A 12,591-nucleotide genomic window follows, 5' to 3' on the forward strand; every position below is an offset into this window, starting at 1 on the left:
TTTATTGCCACGAAACAAAACAACACGATGGCAAAAAAAAATATAGCATCTAAACAATTTTAAATAATTGATTGACGCAAAATATACTAAAAATATAAGAGAGAATTATCCGACGTATTGCAGTACAGTTCACTACCTATGTGATTGTTAAAGGAAAATACATGGAACAATATATGAACAAATTCACCTTTTTCGTTGTTGATTGTTATTCTTGGTTCCACCACTAAAGTCATTCTCTAGGTCAGTGGCAATGAGCGGCTTTGTATCAGTCAATCAATCAATCAAACATCCTAATTTTATTTTGATGTAGCTGTCATAGATATTTTTTTATTTAATTTTCAATACAAGATTTTTGTAAGCTGTTGACTTTGCGCTTGACATTCAAACATTATTTAACATCGAAACAAATCAAGCAGTAAACATGAATTAAGTTCGATTTGTAAGATTAATCTAACAAAGGAATATAACGAGTGAAGGTACAAGTTCGTAGCCGATTGGTTTCTATGTAATCCTGAGAAGACAATGTGTCGCTAGCCACAAGCAGGAGTGTCGCGGCGACGCGTCGCCTGCCATTGCTGAATTTATATCTTTGATAAAATTTTGATAAGTTAGCGAAATCAGCGCTGATAGAAAACTGATGGCCACGGGGCAACGGAGGCCCATAAGGCGAAAAAGGACTGTTTCAATTAATAATTGTTGACCCGTAGAAACCAAGGTTTTGGGGTCGAAAACTTCAATTCTGGGAGTTAAGAGGCTGCAGGCTATGTATTTCTGTTGCCGCTATAACAACAAATAGTAAAAACAGAATAAAATAAATATTTAAGGGGAGCTCCCATACAACAAGCTTTTTTGTTTGCTAGTGTACGTAAGTATGTACGGGACCTGTACGGTCTCACCACCGTACATTTTTATTATGCTTACTCGCGACCTACTTTAGGTCACGCGGCAACAAATAACTTATAATACGAGTGTAATGAAAAAACACTCGAGTGTGTAACTAACTAACTATCGTACAACAAACATGAAGAGAAAGAAACAGCTAACTTTGATCATTATATATTTAACTTAATAAACTATCTTACTTCAAAATCAAGACATCTTTCTCCGCGCTCCTGAAACCTGCATCTAACTACAACTCCAAGTGTACAGGCCTACTAAACTGTACAGGACCCTTCGTGCTCTAGTCCGAGTCGCATTTGGCCGGTTTTTTATTATTGCGTTTGTAAGGCAAACGCCCTCGTCGACACTCTTTCCCGGCTTGTATAATACCGGGATGGAAATACCAACCCGGTTTTTCGTGTACACGGCCATAGAAGCTCCTGTCAGTTTGTATGGGCGTGTACACAATAATCCATGTTTGAATGTGTGGTGGTGTGGCAGCTGCTGAACTTCGGCATCGGGTTCACGAACATGGTGGGGCGCGCGACCAAGGGCTCGGCCGACCTGACGCGGCGCGAGATCAAGGAGGGCTCGGCCGCGCTGCTCGACAAGCTGCGCGCCTTCCGCCCCAAGGTGGCCGTCTTCAACGGGAAGCTCATCTACGAGGTCTTCAGCGGGAAGAAGGACTTCTGCTTCGGCAAGCAGCCCGACACCGTCGCCGGGACCAACACGGTACGCACCCTACACCCCGGCCGCTCTCTGCCTTATACCGGCTCGCGATTTTCTATGATACCATATTTTTATCGGAACTTGCATAAAACAGACCTGACCTGAACTTGGTTTAGATAGGTATTTAACTAAATATAAACAAAACGACGACAAATTGGTGTCTTAAATATTGAAATTCCCCCATTAAACTTTTTTTTACATTACATTACATTTACATTTCTGTATTGAAATACACTATTCTAGTTTATATTACAATGACAGATAAGTAAACATATTATAATGTATAACATTTAAATACAACGTAAATAGACTTGAGATGATGATGAACGTGGGCATTATATCGTATGTATTTCGACCAATATGAAAAACGTGTTTTATGAATTACGGTTATTATTTATTTTAACCATTATATTTTACAATGTTCGGTTTTAAATTTATATATTATAATACGTACCCTCTATAAAACCATAAGAAAATAAACTGATATATATATATATTTTGGTTCTGAAGAAAATCGTGAGTTGGGAAATGCAACAGTTTGGCGAATGAAACATTTGGGAATCGTGAGTTGGGAAAAGGCAGGACCACACGCTGTATCCGGTTGCTTACACTTTGTGAAATAAAACCAATAATATTAGTAATATTTGACGACCGGATGGCCAAGTGGTAAGAGATTCTGACGACGAAGCTTGAGGTCCCGGGTTCGATTCCAGGCCGGGGCAGATATTTGTATGAATAATACGAATGTTTGCTCTCTGATCTTGGATGTTGAATATGTATTTAAGTATGTATTTATCTGTATAAGTATGTTTATCCGTTGCCTAGTATCCATAGTACAAACTTTGCTTAGTTTGGAACTAGGTCAATTGGTGTCAAGTGTCCCATGATATTTATTATTATTTATTAATATGACGGTCACTCGTCTAAAAGTCTCAATCATCCATCACCACCACGTGTGTAGTGTATGTCCGCAGAACGCCATTGTTCTTAGTTGGTGGTCATTCCATCCTTAGATTTTCGTAATGCACGTGAATGGCGGTCGAAACGGTTTTTTACTACAATTTGAATACAAGGATTATTCGCGGAGCGGCGCGGCCGCGGCGCCAATCGATTCAGAATCATGCTGTGTAATTGAACGGTGGCGGAATACACTCCCGCTGTAGATTCCAATTCCACGGTGGTCAGAAATAAGCGCGATACTGGCACAGTGTCAGCATACTTAACTGGCTATTTATGCTCTGTGTAAACACAGAGATTCGCAAATAATTTAAATAGTTTTCTACAGCGATGGCTCTGAATTTGCTACTTTCAACATAGCTACACCTGTTACGGGGTGCAGGCCGTGATTCCTTTAATGAGCTCCCGAAAATTCGACACAATCAGAATCAAAATCGGAATATTTTTATTGTATAAATGTGTCATTTAGATGGTAGAACATATAAGGTAGTTTCAACAGTTACCGGTTACTGGCGTAAAAGAAAATAAATAAAACTAGACCAAGATACAGAATGAAACCTATAAATGCACCTAAGATGCAATGCACTCTTCGGAAATAATCCTGCCGGCGCCTATGGCAAACATTTTTAATGATTTTACTCCGAGCTCCAGGTTTTTGGTCCATTTTGATGCATGGTCTTTTGCGGATAGATGTTGATGTGCAGATCGCTCTCGGTACAGTCGAGTTCATAAGCTTGTGAGAAAAAATGTCAAGACTTGTGTTGTTAACGGCGTAGAAGCGTGGTCAGATATTTTTCGTCCCAAGTTAATGAAGTCGAGTGTAGACGACATGTGTATGTGTGTGTGTGTGTGTGCACAGTACATGTGGGTGATGCCGTCGTCGTCGGCGCGGTGCGCGCAGCTGCCGCGGGCGGCGGACAAGGTGCCGTTCTACGCGGCGCTCAAGAAGTTCCGCGACTACCTGAACGGGCACGTGCCGCACGTCGACGAGGCCGAGCTCGTGTTCCCCGACAACACGTCGCGCCGCCCGCAGGAGGAGATGGAGATCCGCAGGTACCTGACACCTGACACCTGACACCTGACACCTGACACCTGACACTGATAATAAAACAGACATGCGAGGAACATGTTCTTCATTAACCAATAGAAACACTTCAGCTATCTCGCCTCGCTCTGCTCAGCTGTTTCCACTAAAGATGTGCTATATGAGCCAAATGAGCTTGCTAGCCGTACCCAAAATCATTCCGTTCTAACTCGGACAAAAGGTTGACTGGCGCCAAGACTTGTAAAATTCCTATTCCTACTAATATTATAAATGCGAAAGTAACTCTGTCTGTCTGTCTGTCTGTCTGTTACCCTTTCACGTCGAAACCACTGAACCGATTTTGATGAAATTTGGTATATAGGTAGTTTGAACCCCAAGGATCAACATAGGATACCTTTTATTCGGTAGAGGGCGCCACTGCGCGATAACCTAGATCCGCGCAGACGTAGTCGCGGGCATAAGCTAGTAACATATAAAACTCGTTATTTTTGATTTCCGTTAACTAACTTTAGGGGAACATTTAATAGGTCGAATGAAGTTAATTTCTCCAAAACTCTATTGGACCAATTCTTAAGGTTTATAATATAACCAAGAAGTAAGATAATTATGTAACTATATGCAGTAAAACAGTGTACAAGTTCCTAATTTTGTAAAGTCTGCTCACGTTTGTGAATTTTACAGTTTGACTTTTAACAATAACTGACCATAGTTAATGACCAAGTACATTCTATTAATAAACTGAGCCGCCTCTCGAAGTTAACGGAATTTAAGAAAAACGCGGTATATAAATTGATACCAACATGAAACGATAGCGCAGTCAACCTGTCCGCCGAGCGTCGTCAGTAGAACCAAAACTTTTGGTAATGTAACACATGTGACAGAGAAAAAAACTATACACAAAGCCGTGGCGGTTACAGGTTGACGATGGAGCCCGAGCCCGGAGACACCATCATCTTAGAGGACGGCACCGAGGTCCCGCTCAAGAAGAAGCGCGGCCGCCCCAAGAAGATCAAGGTATATGCGCCAACACCTCCAACGGCTCTGTATTGGCACTATCTAATAACTGTCCGTTTTTAGACATACTCTAAATCAAAAATATTTATTTCATTTAAACAAAGGAGGAATAGCTAAAAACATAAAAGTATTCAGCCACATATTTTAGGTTCAGGCCTGAAATGTCTGTTTTACTAAAATGTACAATTTTCAAAACGTCTGCGTTTTCACAATGTCAGCACTTCTATTTTGTCAGCTTTCTCAAAATGTCTGCTATGTTTGTTTTCCCATAATGTCTGCTTTATTTTCAAATCAATTTTCCAAGGGATTTTCGTAGTTTAGTTTTTTTACTAAAATCAATGCTAATAAATACGAAAGTAACTCAGTCTGTCCGTCTGTTACTCTTTCGAGGCTTAACCGCTGAACCGATTTAGATGAAATTTGAAGACCATGATTGGAGTCATTTTGGGAATAAGACTTTTCTGGAATGCGAACATTATAAGAAGGCGGATATTTTGAGTTTGCAGGCATTTTGAGAATAAGCACTTTCTGAAAAGCGAACATTATACAAAAACTGTCATTCTTGGAGACAGGCAATTTTAAAAAGCTGACATTTTGAGAAGCTGACATTATGCAAAAGACGTGTTGACATTCTGAAAAGCAGACATTTTGCGACAAATACATTTTAGGAAAACGGATATTTCAGGCCTGAGCCATATTTTGTCAAATTAATAAAAAAGGTGTGCAAGTAACACATTAAATCCATCCGCAACATTGTTCGTAAATACATTTTATTATATCTGATCTCCACCCAGAGAGCCGCGCCCGATCCAAAGGGCCCCGTTACGCCAGCAGCATTGCCCCGTTGAATAGCAACGTTTCAAGTTGCATTTGCTTTACAATTGATATCGCTTCAAACTCGTTCGCTTTACATTGCGCGCTTTACAGTGTTTACCCTTTGGTCTTTACATTGCCCTTGTTTTCTAAATAAAAGAAATGATATTAAAAATATAGCAACGCGAGCAATATTGTACCGTTTTCGATTGGACCATGCCATCACTCGTTTCCCAAAACACTCGTTGCCATCACTTACAGTTTCCTAAATTACCCGTTTGGCTTGATATCCGTATCCCAAAAAGACCAAGTGTCGAAACGACTGTTCTCGTTTCCTAAACCGAGTAACTTATTATAGAGTTTAAGATACTGTCAATAACTCGTAATCCTAACGTGGCCCCTCTTGCTGTTCACAGTCGCAATTACGTAAGTGTAGGTGCAGCATACAAAATTCGAGTCATGTTACAACGACGGCGGTCCGCGGCATCTGAGAGCAGTGCGCACACGCACCTATCACTTTATGTAGCGTGAGACAGCTACATGTGTTATCCCTTTCTCTCGCTGAATTTATTGTGCTTGCGGGCTACGACACCCTCTGTACAATATTAAGTAAATATATAAATGTCATGATTTTTCCAAAATACAGATTATTCGCTTGAACACGTTCCTTTTAATTTCGTCTTCCTAGTAGTCTCCACATAAGTATGTCATGAGAAACAGATATTTTGGCAAACGGATGCTTTGAGAAATATGTGTTTTAGGCATAGGATCGTTTAAAATCAAATACAGTCTGCCAAATTTAAATGACATTAAGGAAAATCTGCTGCCTTTTACCAGCAATATTTAACTGAACTTGGCGGGACACCAGATTGAAAAAAAAAATAGTGATCACTAACCGAGTTGTGGGTGATGCAGTTGGAGAACGGCGAGACGGCGCCGCCGACGCCGCGCGCGCCGCGCCAGCCGCGCCAGCCGCAGGCGCCCGGCCCCGACGGCGAACTGCCGCCCAAGAAGAAGCGCGGCCGCCCCAAGAAGATCCGCCCCGAGGAGCAGCAGTTCCTGTTGCAGCAACAACAACAACAACAACAACAACAACAGCAGCAGCAGCAGCAGGTAGTCTCACCTCGCCAGCGGGTATAGTATAAGTCTCATGCGGGGTTCTCACGAGGCGATTCTAGTTGATCAACTTTTAATTGATCAAGATAAATCGACACGAATCGCGTTCTCACGGTCGCACCGATAATCGGACCGAACGGGCAGATGCTTCAAAATGGCGTCAAACAATGTCGTGCGAACATGTCTACATGCGTGTAAACAATACTGCCACCACAGATAAAATCGTTTTTAACTTGAACGGATCGTCCTCACGTTCGACAAGTTGTTGCTTGCACGGTGACGTCATCAAAATGAACCGACTCGCACACCCAAAGTTGAGAGGGAATCAATTTATTATTTATAAAAGTTCATCAACTTCAGCACCCAGTGTGGCTGTGGGACGGCTTCCCAGAGCATGTCTCATTTGGTGTCCTGCCCAGCATGCCCGTCCAGCTGTACTGGGCGAGACCTCCGAGATGCAACGGACAGGGCTATAAACACCGCTATTTTCTGGTCGCGGATACTTTGAACGAGTGAAGCCATCGACACGAGAAGAACTTTTATTGAAAACAAGTTCTCATTAGCGATTGTCAATTCGTGAACCGATTTAAGTTCATCAACTAAAATCGCCTCGTGAGAACCCTGCTTCAGTCCACTAGGTGTATGGTATAGCCTTAGCCCGTCTCCAGGAATAGTCGACTCATAGGCGAGCATTGGCTAAACTCCAGGGTAGGCAGCGCCTTACGTTACGTATCCTGCTGTGAGGGAAGCCTCCGCGGTGCTGCCTATCCTAAATTTGACCCGTCTATGTTTCAGGCCTCCAGCGGGTTAAGCAGGTATAAAAGTCTCAACCCGCTAGCAGTGCCCTATTTCACGAAGCTACAAGTTACAATTTACAAGCGGTAGTCTCTTTTTACTAACATACTGTTAAACAAAGACTACCGCTTTTAAATTGTAACTTGTAGCTTCGTGAAATAGGGCACAGGTATAATATATAATCTCAGCCCGCCACCAGGTATAGTATTCTCATCATTCGAATTACGTTCGAATTCTATTTTTGACAAATATTTGTCATTATCTTCACGCCAAAAGGGTTCGCCTTGAATATTTCCGCGTCCGGAATAATATTTGGCCAGTGTGTTATGTTAACCTCCGCTTGTGTGGTGCAGCAGAGCCCGATCGCGATGCTGCAGTCGTCGCTGCCGCCGATGCACGAGGGCTCGTACCTGCCGGGCGGCGCGGCGCCCGCGCAGCCGCAGCAGCCCGACATGGCCGACATCATGTACTCCGACGCGCCCTACTTCCAACACGGTCAGTGCTGGCCTGCTGGCTGCTGGCTGCTGGAACACTTCGCATAACATTGACTCTTTAAATCCTACCGGAGTATTTGTTCGGATCATTTTTAGGGAAGTCTTTGCTGAATTCTTTAAAAGTTATTCCAAATAATTATATTTCTTGTTTAATTGTTTTTACGATTTTCACACTAGCTTCCCAAAGTCCACCTAATATCGGAGAATGAAGTGATTTTTTTTTGTTAGATACACTGTATTTTAATTTTCAGACGACCATTATGAATAATGAAAAGTTAAGCTTGTCAAATATAGAATTTGCTTCAAGCGTTAAAAGTAAGGGCCTTGGTATCGATACAAACGCGATACGCACGAAGTTGTATGGCAGCGCTATGGGAAGAAAAACGCGCATCAACGCGCCTTTCTAAAATGCGCGTCGACAACGTGCGTTTAAACAACGCGGTTTGCAAAGGCTCTTATAAGATTGTTCTTTTCTTTATTCTTTCCCGCGCAGACACTTAACTTACCACGTTTAACTCTGGGCTCCTAAAAGCTACCGAAGTAAAGGGCACGCGTCAAAATAAAGCTTTTTTTTGCTAGTGATGGAAATATTTAGTGGAGTTGTATTCAGCAATCGTGTGTGTGTAGAAATCTGGAGTGAGATGGATGTGTCGGATGTGTCAGGCGGCAACATGGAGTCCCCGATGGAGGTGGCGGCGCCGCTGGGGCTGGCGCGCTACTCGTCGCCGGGGCCGGGGGTGGGGGGGTGGCCGGGGGTGGGGGGCGGGTTCGCGTCGTCCCCGCGCGCCGTGTACGCGTCGCCGCGCGACCAGGGGTACTCGCCCGGGCCCGCGCGGGTCGCGGCACCCCGCAGCCACAGGTATGTACAACAACAGACAGCCACAATATATACACACACGAACTGTGTCCAAATTTAGTTTTTTTTAATGAAATATAAGTAAAGATTTTCATAATTTAACGTTGCATATTTTAACAGTTTTCATGCATATTCCTAGCTAGCATTTATCATGCATATTTGAAGCTTTTTATGTTGCATATAATCCTGTGTGTAGTGATAATGTTGTAAGGGTTGTGTCGTGTGCAGTACCCGTCGTCGCCGGCGCCGTTCTCCGCGCCGTCCCCGCCGCGCAGCAACCCGTACGCGTCGCCGCGGTCGGCGCTGTTCGCGGGGCGCTCGCCGCACTACGGGCACGGCCAGGGCTCGCCGCACTGCCGCCTCGACGAGTACGACCACGCGAGGGAGCCGCAGGGACAGGTACTGTTGCGTCACACACGTCTCTCTCAATGGAAGAACCAGTTGTCTTTACTAAGACCGTATCAGGATTGACTAAGTTGCCCATACTGTGTTTCGGCTTGTAATTTTTATGTATGGTGTAATTTCAGCTTTCAATATTTTACAGTTTTTATAAAAAAAAGTTAAATAATATTTTTAACTTTTTATATGTATCTTCAATAAATGAAACACTTAGGAAAACATCCTTCTTGCATGTATTGTCTGTACAGTACAGAGAACTAATTTAAAATGTCAACCTGTCTATACAAACACGGTACTTACTAAACAATGAGTTGTTTACTTTTGACGCTGACTTGTGTTGTCCACCGCTGTATATGTGTATGTTATGTTGTCAGACGCCGCGGCCGTACTCGCGGTCGCCGGTGCTGCAGCTGGGCGGTGGCGGGGCGGGGGCGGGGGCGGGGCGCGCCGTTCCCCGCGGGTCGCCGGCGGCGCTTCACTCGTACACGCCGTCCCGGCGCACACGCCGTACTCGCAGCACTCGTCGCCGGCGCCGCGCACGCCCGCCGCCTACCCGCAGCACTCGTCGCCCGCGCCGCCGCCGCCGCCGCTACCGCCAACAGGCATCAGGTGACACTGAACACAGCGGCGAACAAGAACATCATCTTTTATTTCATTCTATTCGTTAAACAGAGAATTTCTTTCGTTTTGCGAGTTTTTATTTATTTTCACCGCTTTCTTATGCAGGGCAGGGCGTCTAACGGGAGCAAAAAAGTTAAATTGTTCAACCATTTAAAAAAATGGAGTATCAAGTGTACAGTCGCCATCAGATATTTCGGAGCAGCCAAGGTGGTCAAAAATATCGGCACATGCACTCTATTATTAAGGTATTAGAGTTCATGTTTCAATATTTTTGATCACCGTTGGCCGCTTCGGAACATCTGATGGCGACTGTATACCATTCTATGGTCTGTCCCAGAATTCGAGATACTAAAATGACAGTCTGAAATGTCAAACGTAAAAATAATGTGGCCAGCATAAAAGGAACAGTGCTGCTCCGTGATTTCGGTTTCGTAAATAACCGATAAAATGTTTATTTTACGATAGCAAAAAATAACATTAATGCATTCAATATTCTACTTTCCTTTTACTTTATCATACGATAAAGTGATGAAATCTAAGCACAGGTAAAAATACAGTGTTCATCACTTAGTGCCAACGTAAAAATAATACAGAGGGGCTACTACAAAACTAGAAAAACGAAGTTCGTATGGCACCGTCCTTTCACTCGCGTATTGAATGAGATAAGCGTCAGCGGGACGGCAACATACGAAGTTCGAGTTTTTGCATTTCGTAGTCAGGGCCAGCAGGGCTACTACGAAATTCGAAAATCGAAGTTCGTGTCGTTCCGTCCTTCTGGCACTACTATTTTAATTTAATACGTGGGCCAATCAACTATTTTACTGACACTTTGGCCGTCTCCTGCGTTACCAAAACTGTCTCTGGCGTTACAAATAAATCGTACTTCCAACAAGATATTTCACGGTTAATAAGTTGAACTTACGTAGGATGGCATGTATTCATGTACACCATCTATTAAATTACAGAAAAAACATGTTTACTTACAAAAATCTGCAATTGTTTGAAAAATGTCGCGGACAGATTAGTGTCGGTAAAAAAGTTGATTGACCCACGTAAGTGAGAGGGACGTTACGGTACGAACTTTGATTTTCGAATTCCGGAGTAGGCCCTCAGATATCACACAACGTCATTGTTCATGTTTTCGTATTCAAGTGGTATTCAACCGATTTTCGTTACTTTACTCGTATTGTCATCGGATGTGATCAGTGCGTTTTCTCGTGTTTTTATTTAGATATTCATATCATAGAATAATAAATCAAATATTCATTATTCTCATATTATTTAGTTAATGTAAAACTTACTTAGAATGAAATTGAAACTTAAACATCAACATCTATAAAAAGTCGAAATATCTCGAAAACGGTCGCATTTTTATTAGACCTATTTTACCTTCCTAGAATGTCCTAAGTGCCCTACATTTTAGTACATCACGGATCCGTTCATATCTTAATATTTTACGACATACATACATAGGTACCTACAAAATCTTTCGGTAATCACCGGTTGCGGCACATCACTATTTATGAGACGCAAAAAACAGGTAACACATGAAACGTCATTTTAGTATCTCGAATTCTGGGACAGACCATAGCTCAATGAGGGCTATCGCGTATGAATTCGCCACTAGAGGCGCTAGTGTAGCGTGAGGTCTCCGAAATGTCAAATCTCATAGTTTTTGGGTGAGCTACGCGAGTTTATTTATAATTAGAATAATTTTGTGAATATTTTGCATTACCTGAAATTGATTATGGCAATTATGCGTTACGGGGCAATGAATGTCTCTGTTTTGAGACAGTTTTGTATTTCGGAAACCTTTGTCCTCCCTTTTTTCCGAACAAAACGGGGACTATGTAACACTGTGGCATGCTCTATATTTTTATGGTACGGTTTTAAGGTATTAAATATGATTTTAATGTAAACTTTGTATTCACACCCGTAATAACAGACTTTGAAAGCCATACTTAAAAACCTCACGCAACAGTGCGCCATCTAGTGAGACAAAAAACGATAGACCTCATTGACGTCGCATGTCAAGCCAAATGCATTTATTTATAAAATAAATTTGCTTTACAGTTTGTCTTGGAATAAACCTTAGTGTAACACTTGGAAATAAAAAAAAACTAGTAATAGTAGATTGTAAAACGACCCCGATTGTACCCGAAACGTTCGTATGGCCAAGCGCTAAGGTGCCAAGCTTTTCACTTCGATTGCGAGGAGATGAAATAACTATAGTGGAAACATTGTTCACTTACTACGCTCCTTTTATTTTTCATACATTGCTAATATAATTATAAATATTTAGTTTTATTGATTTATTTTTATTTATTTAATATATTGTTTATTTTATACAAATTAAAAATTATTAAAAAAGTACATGGAAACTTTTTTGTTTGTGGCTGCATACCTGATTTCCTTGGTCTTAGATGAAGCTTTTACTTCATGCACTCGAGCATAAAGTCATTTCATGTCGCCTAGATCCAGCATAAACACGAGCTTTACGAACATGAGAAGTGAAAAAATATTTTTAAAACTCGCTGAACTAACGTCGTTCAGTTTGACAAGTAAGATCTATGATTGGTTTTTTGGAGTCTTTTTGTATTTTTTATTTCAACTCAAAATTTCTTACTATATCGAAAATACAAACTCCTGAATTCCTGGAAGTCCAGCAGTGGTGTAGGGGTTATAGCACGCAGCACGGATTGTTGAGGACCTGGGTTCGATTCCCAGTGCTGGTCTCTTTTTCTGGTTTTTCTGTGCATCCATGTCTCAGTTTGTATTTTCGAAGTAAGATCTATGTTTTCATTATTTTGTTTTGGTTAACCTTTAAAGGTCCCACCCGGTATTTCTTTATTTATATTTTCTTCACATTTTGG

At 42.1% G+C, this 12,591-nt stretch overlaps 1 pseudogene; it reads left to right on the forward strand.

The window, feature by feature from the left end:
* The window catches only part of LOC141438588 (uncharacterized), a 96,760-nt pseudogene that overhangs the window by 67,397 nt on the left and 16,772 nt on the right, over positions 1-12,591 (forward strand).

The sequence above is a fragment of the Choristoneura fumiferana genome, chromosome 19 (genome assembly GCF_025370935.1).
Source record: "Choristoneura fumiferana chromosome 19, NRCan_CFum_1, whole genome shotgun sequence".
Classification (NCBI taxonomy): Eukaryota; Metazoa; Arthropoda; class Insecta; order Lepidoptera; family Tortricidae; genus Choristoneura; species Choristoneura fumiferana.